Source organism: Juglans regia, chromosome 14 (genome assembly GCF_001411555.2).
Source record: "Juglans regia cultivar Chandler chromosome 14, Walnut 2.0, whole genome shotgun sequence".
NCBI lineage: Eukaryota > Viridiplantae > Streptophyta > Magnoliopsida > Fagales > Juglandaceae > Juglans > Juglans regia.
Genome location: NC_049914.1, coordinates 20,775,135 through 20,785,807, shown reverse-complemented (window position 1 = coordinate 20,785,807; position 10,673 = coordinate 20,775,135). Strand labels below are relative to the sequence as shown.

At 40.6% G+C, this 10,673-nt stretch overlaps 1 long non-coding RNA gene across 1 annotated transcript; it reads right to left on the bottom strand.

The window, feature by feature from the left end:
- Positions 1-6,927: 6,927 nt before the first annotated feature.
- LOC109021025 lies at positions 6,928-8,838 on the bottom strand. The gene is made up of 3 exons (XR_002001013.2): positions 8,605-8,838; positions 8,210-8,343; positions 6,928-7,289 (listed from the first exon to the last, which is right to left on the bottom strand). It is a non-coding gene; the product is annotated as an uncharacterized LOC109021025 (long non-coding RNA).
- Between the last annotated feature and the right edge of the window lie 1,835 nt (positions 8,839-10,673).

Genomic DNA, 10,673 nt, shown 5'->3' with positions numbered 1-10,673 from the left:
CTCCAGCGAAGTACGCAGTTTTTTGCTAGATTAGGGTTTCCAGTGCCACTCACTATATATATGCCAAATTAGATTTGTGTTGGATGGGCAAAAACCTCTAGAGAGTATGAGTTGAGATTGAGTGATTGTAATCTCCTCTGAGTGATAAGATTTCTGTAGCTCTGTGGACGTAGACAATTCATCGAACCACGTATATTGTGTGTCGTGTTCTTCATTGCGTTGCTTTTACTTTATTTGTCATCGTTGGTGTGTGTGCTTTGCATGGTATTTCACAACAACTGGTATCAAGAGCCAAGGTGGGATGTGAAGGAGAATGATGGCTGGAGATAAAGTGAATGCACCCGTGATCGAGAAGTTTGACTGCACTGATTTTTGGAAATGGAAGATGCAGATTGAGGATTATCTCTATGGGAAGAGGCTCCACCTTCCATTGTTGGGAAAGAAGCCGGAGAGCATGGATGATGCTGAGTGGACCCTGTCAGATCGACAGGTTCTAGGTCTTATTCGGCTGACCTTGTCCAGAACAATGGCACACAATGTCAGTAAGGAGTGAACCACGATGGATCTTATGGCGACTTTGTCAGGTATGTATGAAAAGCCGTCTGCGAATGATAAGGTGCACTTGATGAAGAAATTGTTCAATCTGAAGATGTCTGAAGGTATGTCTGTAGCCCAACACTGGAATGAATTCAATACGATCACAAATCAATTGTCTTCTGTAGAGATTGAGTTTGGTGATGAGATCAGAGCATTGATTCTGTTGGCATCAATGTCAAATAGTTGGGAGTCTATGAGGATGGCTGTGAGTAGTTCAGCCAGTAAGGCAAAATAGTACTACGATGACATACGTGACATGATGCTTGCTGAAGAGGTACGTACGAGAGACATGGGTGAGTCACCGGGTTCCAGATCTGCCCTGATTGGTTACAATAGGGGCATAGGACATGGCAGGGCAAGCTCCAAAAGCAGGGGAAATAACAAGACAAGATCTGGGCAGCAGATCACGTGCTGGAGTTGTGGCGAGCCGAGCCACATCCAGAGAAACTGCAGGAATTAAGAAGTTTTGATGATGATGCTGTGAATGTAGTGGCAAAAGAAATTCATGATGCCTTACTTCTTGTAGTGCACAGTCCGATTGATGATTGGGTGTTGGATTCAAGGTCTTCATTCCATAGCACTTCTGATCGAGAAATCATGCAGAATTATGTTGCTGGTGATTTTGAGAAGATGTATGTGGCTGATGGAGAGGCATTGGATATAGTGGGAATGGGTGATGTGCATATCACACTACCAAACAGGAGCGTGTGGACTTTACAGCATGTCAGACATGTTCCAAATCTGAAGAAAAACCTGATATCTGTGGGACAGCTTGATGACAGAGGTTTTACAGTTGAATTCTCTGGAGAAGCTTAGAAGATCACTACGGGTGCGCTCGTCCTAGGGCATGGTAAGAGATCTAATTCTTTGTATTTGACATCAGGATCCAGTGATGTGTAGGGAAATATAAAAGTGCAAAAAGGCAGGCTTGATCGCACGAAACATGTGAGGAAGCAAAAGGGAGTCGGCTTTGTCGTTCCTCTTGAAAGCCTGGGAAAGTTGGCTAAGGTTGTCAAGATCGGTTCGAGACCGGATACTCCTAGTGCAGTGGGAGTTGTGAGTCGCCCTAAGGGCGATGTATGTGGAAGACTGAAGTCGGGCTTGACTTCAGTGCGTTTTCTAGCTTGAAGACGGGAGCTGTGAGCTGTAGAAATGATAGGGCTTGCTTGGAAACAGTGGCTGGCATGTGGAGACCTAGTCTCCAAGTGGGAAATTGTTGGGGTATATGTGGAGACTGGCTTTGGAGCTGAAATAATGTTTGCTGAAGTTGGCTCGACTGTTGGCTCGAGCCAAGGTTCGCTCGATATCGCTCAACGTATTGCTCGATCGAAGGCAAGTCAGAGAGTTCGCTCGATTCTTGCTCGACACTCCGCTCGAGCGAGACACAAACCCTAGTGTTCGCTTGACACTCTGCTCGAGCCAATGTTCATTTGGCTGTTCACTCGAGTCGCGCTCGATAGTCCGCTCCAGCAAAGTACGCAGTTTTTTGCCAGATTAGGTTTTCCAGTGTTACTCACTATATATATGTCATATTAGACTTGTGTTGGATGGGCAAAAAAGCATATTTTGAGAGAGAACAATTGTCTAGTGAGTGCATATTGTGTGAGAGGGCAAACATTTATAGAGAGTGTGAGTTGAGATTGAGTGATTGTAATCTCCTCTGAGTAATAAGATTTCTGCAGCTCTGTGGACGTAGGCAATTTGCCGAACTTCGTATATTGTGTGTCGTGTTCTTGATTGCGTTGCTTTTACTTTATTTGTCATCGTTGGTGTGTGTGCTTTGCATGGTATTTCACAACAACTGGTATCAAGAGCCAAGGTGGGATCTGAAGGAGAATGATGGCTGGAGATAAAGTGAATGCACCCGTGATCGAGAAGTTTGACGGCACTGATTTTGGGAAATAGAAGATGCAGATTTTGGATTATCTCTATGGGAAGAGGCTCCACCTTCCATTGTTGGGAAAGAAGCTGGAGAGCGTGGATGACGCTGAGTGGACCCAGTTAGATCGACAGGTTCTAGGTCTTGTTCGGTTGACCTTGTCCAGAACAATGGCACACAATGTCAGTAAGGAGAGAACCATGTGGATCTTATGGCCACTTTGTCAGGTATGTATGAAAAGCCATCTGCGGATAATAAGGTGCACTTGATGAAGAAATTGTTCAATCTGAAAATGTCTGAAGGTATGTATGTAGCCCAACACTTGAATGAATTCAATACGATCACAAATCAACTGTCTTCTGTAGAGATTGAGTTTGATGATGAGATCAGAGCATTGATTCTGTTGGCATCAATGTCAAATAGTTGGGAGTCCATGAGGATGGCTGTGAGTAGTTCAGCCGGTAAGGCAAAATAGAACTACAATGACATACGTGACATGGTGCTTGCTGAAGAGGCACGTAGGAGGGACATGGGCGAGTCATCGGGTTCAGGATCTGCCCTGATTGGTTACAATAGGGGCAGAGGACATGGCAGGGCAAGCTCTAAAAGCAGGGGAAATAACAAGACGAGATCTGGGCAGCAGATCACGTGCTGGAGTTGTGGCGAGCAGAGCCGCATCAAGAGAAACTGCAGGAATCAAGAAAGTTTTGATGATGATGTTGTGAATGTTGTTGCAGAAGAAATTCATGATGCCTTACTTTTTACAGTGCTCAGTCCAATTGATGATTGGGTGTTGGATTTAGGGTCTTCGTTCCATAGCACTTTTGATCGAGAAATCATGTAGAATTATGTTGCTGGTGATTTTGAGAAGATGTATGTGGCTGATGGAGAGGCATTGGATGTAGTGGGAGTGGGTGATGTGCATATCACACTTCCAAACTGGAGCGTGTGGACTTTACAGCATGTCAGACATGTTCCAAATCTGAAGAAAAACCTGATATCTGTGGGACAGCTTGATGACAGAGGTTTTGCAGTAGCGTTCTCTGGAGGAGCTTGGAAGATTACTAAGGGTGCGCTCGTCCTAGGGCATGGTAAGAGATCTAATTCTTTGTATTTGACATCAGGATCCAGTGATGTGTAGGGAAATATAAGAGTGCAAAAAGGCAGGCTTGATCGCACGAAACATGTGAGGAAGCAAAAGGGAGTCGGCTTTGTCGTTCCTCATGAAAGCCTGGGAAAGTTGGCTAAGGTTGCCAAGATCGGTTCGAGACCGGATACTCCTAGTGCAATGGGAGTTGTGAGTCGCCCTAAGGGCGATGTATGTGGAAGACTGAAGTCGGGCTTGACTTCAGTGCATTTTCTAGCTTGAAGACGGGAGCTGTGAGCTGTAGACATGATGGGGCTTGCTTGGAAACAGTGGCTGGCATGTGGAGACGCAGTCTCCAAGTGGGAAATTGTTGGGGTATATGTGGAGACTGGTTTTGGAGCTGAAATAGTGTCTGCTGAAGTTGGCTCGACTGTTGGCTCGAGCCAACGTTCGCTCGATATCGCTCGACGTACTGCTCGAGCAAAGGCAAGTCAAAGAGTTCGCTCGAGTCTCGCTCGACACTCCGCTCGAGCGAGACACAAACCCTAGTGTTCGCTTGACACTCCACTCGAGCCAATGTTCATTAGGCTGTTCGCTCGAGTTGCGCTCGATAGTCCGCTCTAGCGAAGTACGCAGTTTTTTGCCAGATTAGGGTTTCCAGTGCCACTCACTATATATATGTCATATTAGACTTGTGTTGGATGGGCAAAAAAGCATATTTTGAGAGAGAACAATTGTCTAGTGGGTGCATATTGTGTGAGAGAGCAAAAAGCTCTAGAGTGTGTGAGTTGAGATTGAGTGATTGTAATCTCCTCTGAGTAATAAGATTTCTGCAGCTCTGTGGACGTAGGCAATTTGCCGAACCACGTATATTGTGTGTCGTGTTCTTGATTGCGTTTCTTTTACTTTATTTGTTATCGTTGGTGTGTGTGCTTTGCATTGTATTTCACAACAACTGGTATCAAGAGCCAAGGTGGGATTTGAAGGAGAATGATGGCTGGAGATAAAGTGAATGCACCCGTGATCGAGAAGTTTGACGGCACTGATTTTGGAAAATGGAAGATGCAGATTTTGGATTATCTCTATGGGAAGAGGCTCCACCTTCCATTGTTGGGAAAGAAGTAGGAGAGCGTGGATGATGCTGAGTGGACCCAGTTAGATCGACAGGTTCAAGCTCTTGTTCGACTGACCTTGTCCAGAACAATGGCACACAATGTCAGTAAGGAGTGAACCACGATGGATCTTATGGCGACTTTGTCAGGTATGTATGAATAGCCGTCTGCGGATAATAAGGTGCACTTGATGAATAAATTGTTCAATCTAAAGATGTCTGAAGGTATGTCTGTAGCCCAACAATTGAATGAATTCAATACGATCACAAATCAACTGTCTTCTGTAGAGATTGAGTTTGATGATGAGATCAGAGCATTGATTCTGTTGGCATCAATGTCAAATAGTTGGGAGTCCATGAGGATGGCTGTGAGTAGTTCAGCCGGTAATGCAAAACAGAACTACGATGACATACGTGACATGGTGCTTGCTGAAGAGGTACCTAGGAGAGACATGGGTGAGTCATCGGGTTCAGGATCTGCCCTGATTGGTTACAATAGGGGCAGAGGACATGGCAGGGCAAGCTCCAAAAGCAGAGGAAATAGCAAGACGAGATCTGGGGAGCAGATCACGTGCTGGAGTTGTGGCAAGCCGAGCCGCATCAAGAGAAACTGCAGGAATCCAGAAAGTTCTGATGATGATCCTGTGAATGTTGTTGCAGAAGAAATTCATGATGCCTTACTTTTTACAGTGCTCAGTCCAATTGATGATTGGGTGTTGGATTTAGGGTCTTCGTTCCATAGCACTTTTGATCGAGAAATCATGTAGAATTATGTTGCTGGTGATTTTGAGAAAATGTATGTGACTGATGGAGAGGCATTGGATGTAGTGGGAGTGGGTGATGTGCATATCACACTTCCAAACTGGAGCGTGTGGACTTTACAGCATGTCAGACATGTTCCAAATCTAAAGAAAAACCTGATATCTATGGGATAGCTTGATGACAGAGGTTTTGCAGTAGCGTTCTCTGGAGGAGCTTGGAAGATCACTAAGGGTGCGCTCGTCCTAGCACTTGAAATAGTGTTTGCTGAAGTTGGCTCGACTGTTGGCTCGAGCCAAGGTTCGCTCGATATCGCTCGACGTACTGCTCGAGCAAAGGCAAGTCAGAGAGTTTGCTCGAGTCTCGCTCGACACTCCGCTCGAGCGAGACACAAACCCTAGTGTTCGCTTGACACTCCGCTCGAGCCAATGTTCATTTGGCTGTTCGCTCGAGTCGCGCTCGATAGTCCGCTCCAGCGAAGTACACAATTTTTTGCCAAATTAGGGTTTCCATGCCACTCACTATATATATGCCATATTAGACTTGTGTTGGATGGGCAAAAAAGCATATTTTGAGAGAGAACAATTGTCTAGTGGGTTTGAGATAGTGAATGTCCAGTTGTGTTGTATTAATTTCTTGTGGTAGAGAATGTCGGTTTATTACTAGATGTTTAGAGACAAATTAATTTCTTGGGGTATTTTTTTAGATGATTTAATTTTGGGAATCTCCTGATAATTGTAAAAGGACATTCCATATATATAGATACTGAAAGTAAAAAGCATGCATAGCTTTATTTTGGGGAAAAGAATGAAGAATGAAGACTTAATTTTAATGAAAAAAATTATTACAAGGGCCTTTCTAGTTTTATTTTTTTTTAAACAGTAGATAGAGCTGGTGGTGTTTGATAGTCCACATCACCCTTTCTAATTTTAATGAATTGTTTTGGTCGTATTATTTTTTATTGATTGCATTGTTTTATGTTGGGATACAGGATCTTATGTCGAGTTTGGATAAAATTGAAGTTGAGATACTAATGATCAGTAGAAACTGTCCACAAGTTGAAAATGAAAATATTGATGCTAAAATCGTGGAAGAGCAATATGATTTGAATATGAGAGATAAAATGAATATTGGAGATGGAATGAATATGGAAGATCGTGCAGATCAAGTGAATTTGGAAGACGGAGTGAATGTGGGTGATGGAAATGGTGATAGACATAGAGTGAATGTGGAAGATAGAGATGGAGTCAATGTGATTTCCACTTCCACTAGTGGACTTTTTGAACCGTTCGTTGGGAAGGAAACTTAATGTATTTGGACCTATGTTTTTGGAGTCATTGTATTTTGAATATATTTTCAGAGTGGCTACATCTTTTTATGTTTGAACTTGTAGCAACAATCATTATGTAAAGAAATGCATCTTTGTTCAGAAAACTACTGCAATATTCTTGTGCAATATCCTGTTTAGAAAATGTAAAGAAATGCATCTTCATGTACAAAATGTAATACATTTAGTCTTTCATTACATTTAAAAATTGTCTAAATACATTCCAAAAGTACTTCTTCGGAGAACTGCAAAATGTAATTACGAACGGGCTAACAACCATGGGATCTTAGCATAACCCGACATACATGATTCTCGTTAGGATACAATATAAGTACAACACAAACCACAACAATACAAAACCATGACAATAATAAAGCTTTTAATGTTCCCTTGTATTTCTTTTCCATAACTTTAAATTTTGCTTCTTCAGCCATTACACGTTCTTGATTGATCCTGTCATTACTTCAGCCATAAAGCTTGCAAAATAGTAGTAGTGCTGTATGGATTTGGCTGGTACATATCATCAGGTCTGCAAATATTGGAAAGCACAAAATAAAAATTTTGGAAGCACAAAAGCTACATATAATTGCTATGTTGTACCAGTACTTAGGAGGAAAATCAAATATTGACAGACAATCTTGGGCCAACTGCAAGCAGAATGTTGGCTAACAAATGATTGATTAGTGGCCTCAGAATATAACATAAATGTGCATATTTATATATATAGGTGTGGTAGAAAACCAAGTATTAAATATAGTAAGTGGTGGTTAGGAACAAAAACTTATGCTAATTTTAGCAAAAGTTGACACTGGTTTACATATAAAAGTGACACCTATCTATTTACATATATGACCAAGGCTCAATAATTGACAGGCTAACATAAATACTTTGAACATATTTCGAAAAGGGGAGAAAGAAACAATAAACTCTATGCATATGTGAATATGAACCCAAACAATAAACACTGCTAGTAATTGCCAGCTTAACCAATGAACTTGATTGGTAGCTACGAATTAGTCTATTAATGTTGGGTAACATTAAGCTTTCAATGGAGAAGAAACTTAATCAATGTATAAATGACATCATTTAAGGCCAGCAATTGAGCGCATGATGTTTGGAAAGCTCCTGGGACTTTTCCTATGGAACTACATGTAACCTCGGCATAGTCATTAAATCATAGTAAATAATCTGGAAAACAAATTGATCAAAAATTCTAAACTGAATTCTCCTACCATCTAAGTTGTTAATTTGTCATCATTTTATGTAGCTAGTTAATTTTCTGCATAAAAGATCTTAATCCAGACATTTCTTTAGAAAGAAAAAACAGAAAAAAGACATAATTTCTCAGATGGTGACAAATGACAACAGATCAAAATGCACAGAATTTGGTATAGTCTATGTAGTAACAGAATTTGGTGTAGTCTATGTGACAATGTAGTAAAAACTGACCTATGTTCTAGGCCCCGTGTCCAAGCAAATATTGAGGCAATGAGTGGAGTTTGTTTGAATGGGATTTTAACTTGTGGCTCTTTGAAACCTTTCATCAAACAACTTTCCTGCGTCTCTCATTTCCATTCTTGCGGCTGCCATTCACAATTTCACCGAATCCTTATTACATCACAATACTCATAGAATCAATTACAACAGGTTTCTATCAAAATCATAAACACAGTTTCAAACAAACAAGAACAAATTCTTGAACTGGAAATTAGTTTTTCAAACACAGTTTCTACAACCCGTTGCCATTAGTTTTTGGACTGGAAATTCCATGACCCGCAACTACGTCGACTTACGGAGGAGAGAGAGAGAGAGAGAGAGAGAGATAGAGAGGGAGGGAGACTTACAGAAATGGAGGAGGGATCGCGTGGACAGGAATCCGAGAAAGGGAGTGGGTTTCGATCGACGAGGAATCCAAGATCGGAGTGGGTTTCGGTCGATGAAGAATCTGAGATCGGCAATGGGGAACGGAGTTGACGGTGGCCCCTGCTCCTCGAAGGCTTTCTTGGGAAAGAGAGAGAGAGAGAGAAGGGGGGAAGGAAGACCGTAGTCGTACGAAAGAGGGAATTTTTGTTTCCAAATCCTATGCAGTGCGGTCTACCCGTGTTTTCATGTGGCTTCTATGTGGCATGTGCTCATTTGACTCCGTTGATGGAACAATAGCGGATGTGCAAACCCTTCAATAAATGAAAAAAAATATCATTTTGATAAGGATGTTATTATAATTTTAAAAAAGACAAAATTAACTAAACTTGTAATGTAATCCCTATTTGAAGACTTTACGTAACATTACTCACCTGTGAGAAGGTTTTCCCATATACATATATACACACATGAAAATTATGCTCTTCTTTATAACGAGATTTGAACTAATTGAGAATTGCTTTAGTTATAAAAAAAATTTCACAAAAGTATTAAGCTCACATAAAATTTATATGATTTGATATAATATGTCAGATTATAAAAATATTTATGAAAACCAAAAAGCTCCCTTTAATATTTTCTTTAATGATCTCTTCTACTTTATCATTTTTATGTTCTGATTTTTCGATTTTCCCTTCAACATTTTCTATAATTTTTGATTTTTTTTTTTTTGACAAAAATTCCTCTGAAAATTCATAAATCAACAATTACATGGTTGTTCAACAAGAATACAGTTCTTAATAACATCTGGGGCATCTTCCAGCCATACAGTCTCATTATCAACATCCAAAGCATGCTTTGCAGTCTGATGAGCAGCATTGTTTCCTTCCCACGGCGTATATTGTAGTTTCTTCCATTTCACATTTCTGTTTGTGGTTCCGTGTGTCTGAACAGAGTTCCTTGATAAATCCTGAGCTCTTTTATACTCCTCGAATTCAATCTTAGCATGATTATAAATCGAGGTAGGACTCTCGAATTTCCCATTTAAAACGACAGCATTTCGTATGAACCATATCCTTCTAAATACACAAGCTATTTCCCCCAATTCATTCTTCTGCAATCTACTCACCAGCTTCTCCCAAAGAGTTAAAAATCTTCCTCTATACATGGCCATTTCTGTACCAGGCTTTGAGAGTCTGCAAATAAATCTGACACAGCAGTACAAGACCATAAAGCATGACATATTGACTCTTCCACCAACCCACAGATTGGCCATGAACCATTATCAGTGACCTTTCGTGCAAACAAGTTCTTTTTTGTTGGAAGAGCATCATTTGCAGCTTTCCAAAGAAATACTTTAATTGAATTAGGCACTTGCAAATCCCATATGATCTTCCATCCTTTTGTAGCATTAACATACTGTTATGGTTCACCCTTATGTCCTTTCAAACTGTCAACTACCAAATAGTAGACACTTCTAACTGTAAACAAACCATGTTTACTAAATCCCCAGAGCCTTTTATCCTCAGATCCCAACTTACTCAAAGAAAGCCAACAAATAATTTCAGCTTCTTCTTTATTCATGATTTCATGAATTAGCTTAGAGTCCCAGCAGCCTTTAACTTGATCTATAAGTTCACTCACTGTTGAATCCTAATGGACTTAATTTCGTTTGGATCATCAACCTATCTCAACTCATTTCAACTCATTATTACAACTTTTTCAAATTCTAACACAAAATATAATAAACAATTCAACTTTTTCAAATCCCAAAATAATAATAATATTAAAAAATAATATTCTAACAATATTTTATCATCTCAACTCAACTCACTTCAACATCCAAACTTAACCTAACAGGTAAATGAACTTTATAAGGACTTGGTATGGGCAGCCACTAATCACCCCATATCTTGACTTTAAGATCATTGCCAACTCTCCATCTTAGCCCTTTTTGAATCAGGTACTTGGAACCCCAAATACTCCTCCAAAAGGAAGGAAACTTTGACACTTCTCCTTCTACGTACTTGGAAGAGCGACAGTGTAACACATG